The sequence below is a fragment of the Carassius gibelio genome, chromosome A4 (assembly GCF_023724105.1).
Source record: "Carassius gibelio isolate Cgi1373 ecotype wild population from Czech Republic chromosome A4, carGib1.2-hapl.c, whole genome shotgun sequence".
NCBI lineage: Eukaryota > Metazoa > Chordata > Actinopteri > Cypriniformes > Cyprinidae > Carassius > Carassius gibelio.
Genome location: NC_068374.1, coordinates 19,740,599 through 19,755,577, shown reverse-complemented (window position 1 = coordinate 19,755,577; position 14,979 = coordinate 19,740,599).

Sequence of the window (14,979 nt, the reverse complement as noted above, 5' to 3'; positions counted from 1 at the left end):
GTTGTGGACGAAATATTAGGATCCTTTACTTAAAATGAACAATCTCAGACACCTTGGTCCACATATCACTTTTAATTAATTTTTTTATGTCACTGTAGGCAAACAGGGACACATCATAGATTAATACAAACGCTAAACAGCAATAATCAACCTGTCCTTTATTCTGCTTGAGAACTAATGTGCCAACTCTTAAGCATTCACCGTGAGACACACGCAATTGACTCTTTTCACATGCTTTCACGCCACACATCAATTTCTTCATGCACAGAAAAACCACGAAGCAAAGAGGACACGGAGACCAACAGACTAGACAGAGCAGGTTAGTTATGATACATAGGGTTGTGCAAAAAATCGAATGGAATTTTCATGCACCTCTCATCAGTAAAGACGCTCCTGTAATTAGAAGTATATCTCCAGCATGTGCATTCAGATCAGGGTTGCCAGGTTTTCACAACAAATCCTGCCCAGTTGCTTCTTAAAACTAGTCCAAAACTAGCCCAATCGCGTTTCCGGGAGGTTCCCCGATAAAAATTGCTTCCCGGGGTTAAAATATAAATTTTTGGGAAGGGTTTCCCTGGTAAAATTAGCATTTTAGGGGCTAAATATCACTTTATTGGTATTGGGATTGCTTCAAAGCGCAGACATGAAAAACAACCGCAGACTTGGCAACACTGGTTCAGGTGGAGCGGCAGTTACTGCACAGAGCCTTAGTCTACCGACAACTAACACAAAATAGCTTTCAAAATTGACAAAGAATCGCCTGCGATTTTAACATCGATGTTGTGTAGATTGTCAGTGAATTACGGCTCTGTGTAGTAAATGCCAACCAGTGTTGCCAAGTCTGTGGTGGTTGTTTTTCATGTCCGCTGGTCACAGCGACCCCAATACAAATAACGTGATATTTAGCCCCTAAAATGCAAATTATACCAAGGCAACCCTGCTAAAAAACCTATATTTTAACCCCGGGAAGCAATGTTTTATCGGGGAACCTTCTGGAAGCGAGATTGGGCTAGTTTTGAGAAGCAACTGGGCAGGATTTGTTGTGAAAACCTGGCAATCCTGATCTGAACACACGTGCTGGAGATATACTCCTAATTACAGGAGCGTCTTTACTGATGAGATGTATAAGAGTAAAGACATGCAAAGCCCTATATAATAAAATGGGTAACGTTAAGTTATAGCTAGCTAATTATCAAACGCAGCTACGGTTAGCCATCGCTAACATTAGCACGTTTATCGAACAGCCTTCGATACATTTTTATGTTATAGCTTCCCGAAAACAAATACACAAACATATAAAACAAACTTCTAGCGAAATACTAACAGCATCTACCTTGCAAGTTCGGAGTCGAACCTCATTTCTTTCAGGTCCATCAGTTGTCTCCATCTATTAAAAGCAGTGCCGATGTTTACTCTGGTATTCTTATCGGATTTGATTTGTGATTCCGAGCGTGGTTGTTTCCCTGTAGCGGGTGTTGGTCTCTTGCCAAGGGCTTCAGCTATCCTTCCGCTCTTTTCCCTGAGCTGAAAGTAGTGGGCTGTACTTTACACACGATTGACATCAAGTTCAAGTACACGCCCACAAGCCCTGCGAGTTATTCGTGTATTGCAGGTTGGCTGGTGGATATGTTGCCCACATACAGCCTCTCAAGGCCGAAACTGTTATTACAACACCTGTCGGGCCGGGGCTAGTAATGCTAATGCTAATTAAGGTTGATATCTCTGCAGCACTATAACTTGACATTTTTTTTATGACATCATCGCCCTTATTTCTTCTCATTCTTTTGATGCGTGTAGGTCATGTTATGGATATTTTTACCTCAATTTCTGTATATGGCACCTTTAACAGTTTCTGTAACTTATTACACAAATGGCAATGCTGTTTAGCTTTGTTAACTATATGGTAGGGATGTGCAAAAAAAATAATCAAACGCGATTTTCATGCACATATCATCAGTTAAAGCTTTCTGTGATTAGAAGTACATCTCCAGCATGTCAGTTCAGATCAGGATTGCCAGGTTTTCAAAACAAATCCTGCTCACTTGCTTCTCAAAACTAGTCCAAAACTAGCCCAATCACGTTTCCAGGAGGGCAGCGTGCGCTAAGCTGCTGTAGAATCACAACACAGGAACCGCTGGCACAATCAGAACTCGTTACGTATTTCTGAAGGAGGGACTTTATAGAACAAGGAAGTCATCAGCACGTTTTTATGACAGTGAAAACAGCGGTATACAGATAAGTGAATTGTGTGAAAAATACTGTGTTCCCTTTTGAGTTGTTCAATCTCGATGCCACGTCGGTGACCGACTCAAAATGGGATATCGCTTTGATAGACCAATCTATAGCGTAAACTAAACGAGCATGCACATTGGCATGCAATTATTGGTGGTGAATCTTTTGTTTATTTTTTTCCCAAATACTTGACAAAAGAGCAGTTTCCCTTATCACTGGGTCCCAGGAGGGCACGGAGAGTTATGGACGACCTCACTCATCCTCCTCATTCATCCTCCTCCTCGGTCGGTGCTAGCCTGCTTGAATAGGTTCAAGGGCAGGACAGTGGTCCCACTGAAACTTTTTTAGAGGCTCCTGGGGCATATGGCGGCTGTGGCGGCACTTACACCGCTCAACCTGTTACATATGAGACTGCTCCAGCACTGGTTTTATGGCCGAGTCCCGAGGTGGGCCTGGAAGCATGGCACTCACCGGGTCCAAGTAACACCGGCCTAACCCTCACCCGTGGTCAGATCTTGCATTTTTCTGGGCAACAACCCCTCCCTGGCCGATTCCTCTGAGGATGGATCTACTGACATTTGGCACCCGCATCCAGACCTTTGGAAACTCCATGTCTGGTCCCTGGACGGGACGCGGAGGTTCTAGGTGACCTACCCCAAGAGGCAGTGAACACCATCACTTCCGCAAGAGCACCGTCTACGAGACACGCTTATGCCTTGAAGTGGAACCTGTTCATCAAGTGGTGTTCTTCTCTGCGAGAAGACCCCCGAAGGTTACCCGATTGCGGTCGTGCTTTCCTTTTTGCAGCAAGGGCTGGAGCGAAGGCTGTCTCCCTCCACCTTCAAAGTCCAGGTTGCTGATATTGCTGCGTACCACGACCCCGTGAATGGGAAGTCTTTGGGTAAGCATGACCTCATCGTCAGGTTTCTTAGAGGTGGTAGGAGGTTAAATCCTTCCCAGCCCCCCTCTATACTCTCTTGGGACCTGACTCTAGTGCTTAAATCACTAGAATTTGAGCCTTTGCATTCAGTTGAGCTAAAGTTTTTTTCATTGAAAGCTCTGCTCCTGCTTGAACTGGCCTCCATCAAGAGGGTAGGGGACCTGCATGCATTTTCGGTCGACAATTCATGCCTAGAGTTTGGGCCGGCTTACTCCGAGGTAATCCTGAGGCCCTGGCCTGTATACGTGCCCAAGATTCCCACTACACCCTTCAAAGACCAAGTGGTGAACCTGCAAGCACTGCCCCTGGAGGAGGCAAACCCAGCCCTGGCTTTGCTCTGTCCCGTCCAAGCATTGAGATGCTATGTAGACCAGACAAAAAGCTTCAGGACCTCAGACCAACTCTTTGTCTGTTACGGAGGCCGGCAGAAGGGGAGTGCCATCTCTAAGCAGAGGATGGTCCACTGGATTGCTATATGTGTATTTGCTCCCGAGACCTCCTTCGGCAAGAATGGGGCTTCCACAGCATCCCTGTCCCAAGCGGAACGGGTACGTTTTCCCAGTGTTATCCAATCTCACCAAGTGTGGTAGTACTTTGGCAATGGTGAGTGGAACTACTCGTTCTGAGCCCAAGCCTACACCAAATTGGGGTGCAGGCGGCTCGCACTGGAAGGGGCAGCACCCATGGAACTTTGGTAGATCCCATTTTGCGGCGGTCACCGACGTGGCATCGAGGGTGACCGACTGAAAGGGAACGTCTCTGTTATGTATGGTAACCCTTGTTCCCTGAAGTAGGGAACGGAGATGCCACGTCCCATCGCCATGGTTGCTGTACCACCGCTGAGCTGCCAGGTCTCTGGCTAGGCTCCTCAGAGAAAAACCTGGTATGCATTGCACCTGCTGGCTTCTTATACTCACGCTGTGATCAACGGCAGCTGGATGCAGTAATTACATGCCAATGTGCATTGGCTCGTTTAGTTTACACTCAAAGTAGATTGGTCTATTGAAGCGATATACCATTTTGTGTCAGTCACCAACGTGGCGTCTCCGTTCCCTCATTCAGGGAACGAGGGTTACCATTCATAACCGAGATGATTTTTTACACGCAAAATATGAACACATGTTATATTGCACACTGTAAACAATCAAAGCTTCAAAAAAACATGACCTTTAACATTAATTAACTTATGTAATTAACATGACTTAAGAATGAACAGTAGTTCTTAGAGTTGGGGTACTCGAACTTGGACTCGGACTCGAGTCCGGACTCGAGTCCAATTTTGAATGAACTCGGACTTGTCACGCACTCGGGTGAATTTGTACTCGGACTTGACACGGACTTGAACATTTTGGACTCGGAAAATATTCCGAGTACAGTTGAGTCCACGTCATGTGTAACAATAAAACCAGCATAAAATTGAAATGATACATTAATGAATGTCTCCCCTTCTGTCATTTTACTGCACCACACCGGCAGGCAGAAGTCTCATGCTTGCAGACGAAACACACGCACCACTCACTGGATATCAATGTGGATTAGTGATGGGAAGTTCAATTCTTTTCCGCGAACCGGTTCTTTTGGACGGTTTGATTCAATAAACCGGTTGAAAAAAAAAACAGTTCACCGGATACATAATCCATTGCGATGTATTTGTTATTAAATGAACTTACGTTTCGTCAGATTGCCCTTCATTCAAGCCCTCGGTTTACCCGCACTCGTTACATTAGCACAAAATCAGTTCAGAATCAATCACCAAAAGAATCAGTTCGGTTCAGACGCGCTGTGAGTCAGTCGGCTTCATGCTGAATCACGAATGCGCAGTATCATCAGCTCCTCGGTTCTTGAATCGGACGCGTCCGAAAGAAACGGTTTTCGGTTCAGTGTACTGATGATCTGAAAACTGATACAACCGGTTCTCGAGAACGAGAATAGCTCAAAACCCGGGTAGGAAAATCTGACGGTAGGATAAAATGTCAGGACACCGGCACATGCTGCAGTTCAGTATCATCAGCTGCTCTACTCGTGTTCATGTTCTGTTTACTACAAACTCAGTTTGTCAATCTGTTATCATTAACTATAAATACAGTACAGATATTTCATAAATCATCCCTTATTCATATTAAACATGGAGTCTTTAGAGTCTTAATTATTGTCCAACTTCCCTGAAAACCCCTTTGGCCCATACATAATCTACAATATACAGATTAGAAACATGTAGCCCCTATCTTAACAAAAAACGTATATATATATAAATATATATATATATATATATTTTTATTATTTATTTATTTATTTATTTATTTTTTTATAGTTTTATCACACTTTCCGATGTTTAACAAAATACTTGAAAAATTACACGCATGCGCAGTATCATCAGTTCATCGGTTCTCAAATCGGACGCCTCCGAAAGAAACGGTTTTCGGTTCAGTGTACTGGTGATCTGAAAACCGATGCAACCGACTACCAGAGACAGCAGCAGCAATCAACAGATGCTGCACAGCTCAATATTGCAGGATTTGCAAGACCAGACCTGACCAAACAAGCAGTGCTACTCTATGATGCAAGTTCTCCAAGACAAAAAGAAAATCATAATGTCATCATTAAGGATCTCCTCATTGGCTGCACTTTACCTCTGTCAAATGTGGGGGAGAGGCATTAAATAACTGAAATGTCATCTTTAACTGGAGGACAATATAGTGTGATACAATAATAAAATAGGTTCATTTGTATTTTCATGCACTTGTAATACAATAAAACCTTTGAAACCTTTTTTTGATAGGAAACTAGTTCTGTTGACATAAAATAAAAATGTTCAATGGCAATGACTAGATGTAACAGTGGTATTTTTTTTATTACATTTTTATATTGCCATTGGTTTAATGGGATGAAAGGTTAAAATATTAATAGAATGTAAAAATGTACAATACCAATTTATAATCTTTTTTAATTTAATTACTTTCTGGACTCGGGCGGACTCGACTCGGACTCGGTCTTTAAGAACTCGGACTTGAGTCCAACTCGGCCCCTTTTGGACTCGGACTCGGACTTGGACTCGATGTTTGTGGACTTGGTCTTGACTCGTACTCGACAAAGGTGGACTCGGACCCAACTCTAGTAGTTCTGCAGCACTTATTAATCTTAGCTAATGTTAATTTGAACATTTACCAATGCATTATACAATTCAAATGTTGTGCTTGTTAACATTAGTTAATGCAAATTAACATGAACTAACAGTGAACATCTGTATTTTCATTAACTACCATTAACCATCTCGATTCGATTAACACATATACGCGTTATGAGTCATTTTCTCCTGATAACCCCAAAAAGAACTTAAACCTGGGTTGTTGTTTTTTTTCAACCCAAATGCTGGGTTGAGACCGCTGCGCAGTTTGGGTTGAAATTTAGTTTCGAAAACCAATTTTGTTTATAACCCAGCGGCGATGGGTTGGGAACGCTGACGTGAATGCACGTCACGCTAAACTCATACGTCTCCAGTGCGAGAAGCTTGCCATTTTCCTCAGCGTGAAAGAAGCGAGAAGCGAGTGAAAGACATTATGGTAAGTAAAAATGTATAATGTAAAGTAAGCGTTGATTGTTTACCCGGTTTTATGAAAGGCGGAAACAAAAGAGCTTAACATTATATAGAAAAATACACGAACATGGTTTTCGCCTCAGAAACGGAGGTCTTAACGGCCTCCTTTAATATTACTGTATGGAAGAGGTAACTTACTTTTAATATAACGTCCATGAGTGTCTGATGTCATATTTATATAAGATTTTACAAAATCTGCACTTTTTGAGGTGTTAATAGACGGTTATGGTTACGGTTACACTCTACGGTTTTACTCTATTAATTTGTTATCTTATTTTTCACGGTTAAACTGAATGTATGTTAGTTTCCTAAAGGAAACGGACTTATGTAATTGTCATAAGTCGGTCAGGCTGTTCATCCACCATGCACTCCCTCACTCAAACACTCATCTCCTGCACCTGTACACCTTCCAATCAACCAGTACCTCCTTTTGATGCAACAACAGTCCCAGCCAGCATTACAACGTTGAATCAACATTGAAACAACGTCAGGTACCATGGTTGAATCAACGTTGAATAACCTTTCAATTTTGCAAATTGGATCAACGTTGAAATCACAACGTTGATTCACCATTGAAATCACAATGTTGATTCACTGTTGAAATCGCAACGCGGTTTCAACATCTGACCTTCATCACGGGTGAAGTACAGTCATTCTGCCGACCTTGGATTAACGCTGAATGAGGTGTTGATTTTGAAAAGTGAATCAACGTTGATAACACGATGTTGTTTCACTGTCGTACCTTACACCATGTATAAATTCACACACTTGTATGTTCAATGAGATCCTAGTTTGCATTTAGATCAACAGTACATGATAAAGGTTAACAATCAAATGACTGGCAGCAATGGCTTTACAATCAACTTCAATAAACTACCACATGCTCAAAATTGTAAAGTAGGCCTAACTATTCAGCTACAGCTCTACACTTAAAAAAAATGAGGCAGTCTTATTCTAATAAGAATATTTATTGTTGTCAGCCACTTTACCATGGTAAATACACTTTGAACATTAACACTACACTGTGCTTACATACAGGTAAATGAACACTTAGTTTAAATTAAAATGTGTTATAACCAAAGTTACATAACTTTACTGTTCATTAACTGTACTTAAATTTACAAAAAAGCCTTACTCAAAGATTAAATTAAACTGTATTAACATTAATATTTAATTTAGTGATTCACCTGCGTAACCACTAGAGAGGGTCTGACACTGAGAACTACTGCTTTAAACAATCCTAATTCATTTTTTAAATGGATTTTCATTAATTAATTTAAACTGTACCGAAATTTGCACTTATGTTTCAGAAAACCCTTTGAAACTATTATTAGAATAAAAACATATATAACACATCTAATGCATGGGATTCATATCAGGGAAATGTGGAAAAAATATTTAAAAGACACACATTAACACATAACGTTAAAGGGTTAGTTCACCCAATTTGTTGCTCCAAACCCGTAAGACCTCTGTTTATTTTTGGAACACAGTTTAAGATATTTTAGATTCAGTCTGAGAGCTCTCAGTCCCTCCATTGAAGCTGTTTGTACGGTATGCTATCCATGTCCAGAAAGGTAATAAAAACATCTTCAAAGTAGTCCATGTGACATCAGAGGGTCAGTTAGAATTTTTTTAAGCATCGAAAATATATTTTGGTCCAAAAATAGCAAAAATCTACGACTTTATTCATCATGGTCTTCTCTTCCGTGTCTGTTGTGAGACAGTTCAAAACAAAGCAGTTTGTCATATCCGGCTCAGTGTTCATCTTCAGTTCTCTCTTAACAGCAGTTCAGTCAGTGTACTGTTTGAGTATATTAATTACTCCGGGATATTTGTTTTTTTTAACTCCGAGGGAGTGTCAGCCACATTAAAAAAGTTAACAGCTTAAGTCATTTGTGGATTAATGCGTATTGGAGACGCGAACCATTTCAAACGGTTCAGTTCGATTTGGTGAACTGGTTCAAGAAGATCCGGTTACATCAAATGATTCGTTAGCGAACCGGATATGACAAAATGCTTTGTTTTGAACTCTCTCACAACAGACACGGAAGAGATTGACAATGAAGACAATGCTGAATAAAGTCGTAGTTTTTGCTATTTTTGGACCAAAATGTGTTTTCGATGCTTCAAAAAATTCTAACTGACCCTCTGATGTCACATGGACTACTTTGAAGATGTTTTTCTTACCTTTCTGGACATGGAGAGTATACCGTACACACAGTTTCAATGGAGGGACTGAGAGCTAAATCTAAAATATCTTAAACTGTGTTCCGAAGATAAATGGATGTCTTACAGGTTTGGAACGACATGAGGGTGAGTTATTAATGACATAATTTAGATTTTTGGGTGAACTATCCTTTTAACTTACCAGCAACACATTAGGTGAGCATCTAACTTGATCATCTGTGATAAAGCAATGCAAAAATACACACAAGGGTATTTATTTATCTTCTGCAGGTTACATGTCCTTTAAGCTACCCATTTGTAAACTCTGGTTATACTTTACTATTTTCAAAAGATAATAAAGATAGTGATTTTCTTACCTCATTTTGCCAGTATGTTTGCAGGACCTCACGGATCACATCTGACCCTTCTTGTGTTCAGTTTTTGTTCTTCTTTGACATGCCACGACTCAAATTTGCTCAAAATAAAAATAAAAATGTTTACAGGCAAATATTAAATAATTCAGGACCGACCGAGCAGTCAGTTATAACGAGCAAGCAGCTCACAGTTAGCTGCCTCACTCACAGAAAGACGACAATAACGGTCATATTTTTAAATGTACAAAGGCGCGAACCGATTCATTGTCCAGTTACCTGAATGACTGCCAGATTAACTGATCAAAGTAATAAAATAAAACGACCAATGGAGTTGTTTCAGTGTGATAAAGCAGCAAAATGTATTTAGTTTTAATGTTGTTAATGATGATAATATTTAACATATAACTTTAGATTTTATAATAGGTATCATGACAAAAATATTTTTAAATGCTATTAAAATAATAATAATCTTAATTTAATATAAATAATTTAAAAGTTTGTTAACCTTTTTCAACCATTTAGCATTAAACATTTTTAACGTTGTTTCGTTAAAACAACTGACCTTATATCAATCATATTTCAACGTTGAAAGTTGGTCATGTGCTGAAACTTTTTCACTGTTTATCTTTAAACGTTGAATCAATGTTGTTTCAACATTTAAACCACAACTGACCTTATTTCAACCATATTTCAAAGTTGAAAGTTGGTCATGTGCTGGAAGTTTTTCAACCATTCGGCTTTAAACGTTGAATCAACATTGTTTCACCGTTGAAACCACAACTGACCTTATTTCAACCATATTTCAACGATGAAGGTCGGTCATGTGCCAGCTGGGGTGTGATTACGTGCTCTTTTCATTAAGACCGTTGATGTCTGTGTTTTTCATTGCAGAACTCAAACCAACTTTGGAGTTGTCTGATTTGGAGGGTCATCATTTTTGGTCTTCCCGCTTAAAGGAATAATCCCCACAATTTTTTTTTTTTACTTGCCCTCATGTCATTCCAAACCTCTAAGACTTATTACTGTATTCACACAAATTAATATATTTTTTTTATTTTCTCAATTTTTTGTTAATCCATTTATAGTCTAAATAATTAGTATTTTCACGCCTCATAAATACAGAGTTATCATTATTATTATTATTATTATTATTATTATTATTATTATTACATTTATTTAGATAGGGACAGATACAAATAACAGAAACTTTGAACGTCATTTACAACACTTGTACCTAGTAGGGCTTTTTTGATAAAAAAAAAATATATATATATATATATATATACAGTTTAACATTAACATCAACATTAACAAAAGAATGGGAAAGAAAAAGGATAAAAATGGAAAAAACAATGGAAAATAATAAAGAAGGACTAAAAGTATACAGAATGGGCAAAGTCAAAAGACTATATATATATATATATATATGAGAACAACAATGTTCCTGAATTAACCACAATTTAATTGTTTTTTTTTTTTTCCTTTTTTTTTTTTTTTGAAGGTGGCTAGTACCGGGATGGATTTCAGATGATCTGGCAGAGCATTCCATAATTTTGCCCCTTTCACTGAAACGGCAACCTGGGCAAATGATGTTCTACGAAAAGGGATGTTACATTTAACTTTAGAAGCAAATCTGGTGGATCTATTACTTTGCTGTTTTATCACTATTTTGCAAAGTGGTAAGTGGAGCAGCATCATTTAAGCATTTGAAGACCAGTTTAACCAGATGCAGAGAAATAAAATGAACAAAATCTTATATTAACTTAGAATTTGGCAGTGACGGTAACTTATTCTATTCTTGTCCAGAACTTTCAAGGCTCGGTTGTAAAGACACTCTATGGTTTTGACTGATGAATGATGAGCTTGGGACCATGTGGTCAAGCCATAAGATATATATGAAAGAATCATAGAATTAAAAAAAATAAAAGCACAGTCAAGAGTCAGACAATTTATTATCATCATACAACAGCTCAAATTGGCCCTAATGGTTTTACAGATTTTATTTTTGTGACATTTAAAATTCAACTGATAATCTATATTTATGATAAGATACTTCACTTCAGGTACTTATTCAATAAATTCCCCATTAATTTTTATGTTCAAAAGTTGTGTCAGAGGTAGTTTTTTTAATAGAAAAGCAGGCAAAGTGTGTTTTTTAGTATTTAAAGTTAAACAAGAAGAGGCCAGCCAAGATGATATACTTTCTAAATTAGCATTAAGTTTGTCAGCCACAGAGATACATGTATCAGCAGATGCATACACCTCTGTGTCATCTGCATACATCAGTAGACCTATATCTGGACATACTACATTTCTGAAACAATCTTCTCTAAAACTTTAGACAAAGCTGGGAGAAGACTGATAGGTCTATAATTACAAGACATTCTGTCATGTCCTGATTTAAAAATCGGTATTACTAGAGCATTTCTCCACCCATCTGGGAATTTAATGGAAATATTAACAAGATTAGTGATAGGCTGGACCAGAATAATGCTATATCCTTTAAGAAAAGCTGTATCTAAATTAAACATATCTTTTGAGAAGGTGGTGTTTAGGTCTTGTTAAGCTTTCAAAACAGCTGTCTGACCAACCTCCCTGAGCTGGAATGAGTTATCTTGACCTTCAAGCAGGCCTATACCGTTACAGCATAGAAAGCTTGATGCTAGTTGTGACGGCTGGTGAAAAGACAGTCCGGAAACAATAGTGTTAACAAGATTTAATGAGATGATGAGATATAGTACACGGACACACAAAGACGATGAGGTGGTAACACTCCAGGGAGACGATAGACGGTGATAAATCCAGACGGTAGTGGAGTGTAGGTGAGGAGTCCGAGTCTTGACGGCGTGAGGCAGCAGGAGAGAGTGGCACAGGAACTGCGGGGAACAGAGCCGAAGGTAAGTGTCCGTGGCTGAGTGATCGTGCGGAGAGTGGATGAGGTTCTGGGGAAACACAGACATCCAAACGCAAACTACACAGAAGCCAGACGGGGGTAAACACAACGACATGAAACAACGATCTCACAAACACAAGACGTGAGACAAGCCATTATATAGGAGATGAGTAATGAGTGGCAGCTGTTGCTAATACAATTAGCGGAGACGCCCACAACTAATCAGTGCAGACGCAGGACACACAGAATTCACCACAAAGTGTAAACAACCCGAGATCACGGTTTACCAACCGTGACAGTAGTGAAGTAAAGTGACATTCAGCCAAGTATGGTGACCCATACTCAGAATTTGTGCTCTGCATTTAACCCATCCTAAATGCACACACACAGAGCAGTGAACACACACACGCACACTGTGAGCACACACCCGGAGCAGTGGGCAGCCATTAATGCTGCGGTGCCCAGGGAGCAGTTGGGGGTTCGATGCCTTGCTCAAGGGCACCTAAGTCGTGGTATTGAAGGTGGAGAGAGAGCTGTTCATGCACTACCGCCACCCACAATTCCGTCTGGCCCGAGACTAGAACTCACAACCCTTCGATTGGGAGTCCAACCCTTTAACCATTAGGCCACGACTTCCCTAAAAAGTACCCCCCCAGAATACGATTAACCGAATTAGTCGGTTCCCCATCTACGAGACGCGGTGGCGGGGGAACCGGAGTAGGCGGATTAATACGTTTCTCTCTTGCTCTCAACGGAGGCGGTCGCATTTCTTTCCTCTCCTCCCTGCCTTTCCTTGCTTCGCTTGTTTTTTCTTGTCTTGTCTACTTGAGAGACTCTCTCTGCACTGCTCTCCTAAACTGGAATATGGACTTGATAAATTGGTCTCTCAACGCAATTGACACCATCTTCTCGACGAGAAGCCTGGGTTCGGGGGAACCTGACTGCCCTGCCAGAACGTTTGCAGCTGGCTACACGATGGACGCGTGGGCGAATTGGCGGGTCGTGTGTCTGGCGACTCTTTCCGTGGAGGACATTGAAGACATCTACCTATTCGGAACCATGATAACAGGTCTTTTGCTGATTGGATTAGGCTTTGCCCTGGGTTATCGGAAAATTAAGAAGACGGGAACAGCCGTCCAAAGCCTCACAAGGCTGCCCGTCATGATTGAAGTAGTGGGCAGAGCGGTCAGCATTGAGACTGAGACTATTAACCGCAATATGGATAACATCATGAAGAAGCTCACGGATTTGGAAAAGAAATTGGAGAATTTGGAGACCAATGGACAATGAAAAATCATAGTGACCGTGAAAAGAAATGCGGCTACTAGACCAAACAACTGGTATTTTATCTTCTTTTGGCTTTCTTTACCAGCCTTGGCTGGATGACAAAAATCTCCCAGGCGAGCAGGGCAGCTTGGCTTCTCTTGCATTCCTTCACCCTCTCCCACAGACACCTGCTGATTGTTGACTCTATCTAGGACCTGACCAAGGACGTCTCCATGGCAACTTGCTGTGACGCTGTAAAATCTGCGGACTGAGGCATCTAGAGAGAGTCTCAACTCTCCAGGCCTACAAATACACAAACTCTTACACATATACAGATATGCATTCACCCTCCCAACCCCCATCCCCCACCTTCGCCGCTTTGTTCCGCCAGTCTGGCAGGCGGGTCTGTGACTAGCGCTTTCAAGCTGCTGGGACCGGATGGCTGTTTGCCTGCGCTGGATTACCTCAACCACCCCAAGTTCCGTACCCAGTTGCAAAGTCGTGTGTCTATGGTGTATTGATTATGTGCTTTTTTGTGCTGAGGTGTTTTTCCTGTTCTCATACTGTGCTCCCATAAGGAGCATAGTCTGGGTGTTGGTTTTTTTCTCCTCACTTACCTAATGTTATGCTGTACTTATTTCTTTCTCAAATACCCTGTCTTCCTGTCCTGTCTACCCCACTGATATATTGTATGTATGTATGTATGGACAGGTTGATGGCTAATTTCGCTGGTACTTGTGACTAGTGACAATAAAGGGCTACTACTACTACTACTACTACTATAAAACACAGGTTTAATTTTGGACACATGAAAGGCGGGGTGTATCCTCTTGTATGCAGGAGGTAGTTTGAGGCAGACTGTCACCGGACTAATGATCTTGGTGATAGTGAATGGGCTGATAAATTTGGGAGCTAGTTTATTAGAAACGGATCGCAATGGAATGTTACTGGTAGAAAGCCACACTTTTTGACCCACGACGTAGACGGGAGGCTTTGACCGGTGGCGATCGGCATTGGCCATAGTGCGCTCCCTCACCCGGAGCAGAGTCTCACGGGCTCTGGTCCAGGTGCGGTGGCACGTCTGGACAAATGCGTGAGCAGAGGGGACCGCGACTTCAGATTCCAGACTGGGAAACGCTGGTGGCTGGTACCCTACACTACACTGAAACGGAGAGAGGCCCGTAGCTGACACTGGCAACGAATTGTGGGCGTACTCCACCATAGAGAGTTGTTGACTCCAGGAAGAAGGATTCTTGGAGACTAAACATCTCAACGTCCTTTCCAAATCTTGGTTGGCTCGCTCAGATTTTCCGTTGCTTTGGGGATGATAACCCAAAGACAAGGTAACTGACGCTCCTAATAACTTGCAAAACTCTTTCCAAAATTTGGATATGAACTGGGATCCCCTGTCTGAAACCACGTCTACCGGGAGGCCATGGAGCCGAAAGACGTGATCTAAAACAGTAACCGCTGTCTCCTTGGCTGTAGGTAATTTGGGCAAGGGAATGAA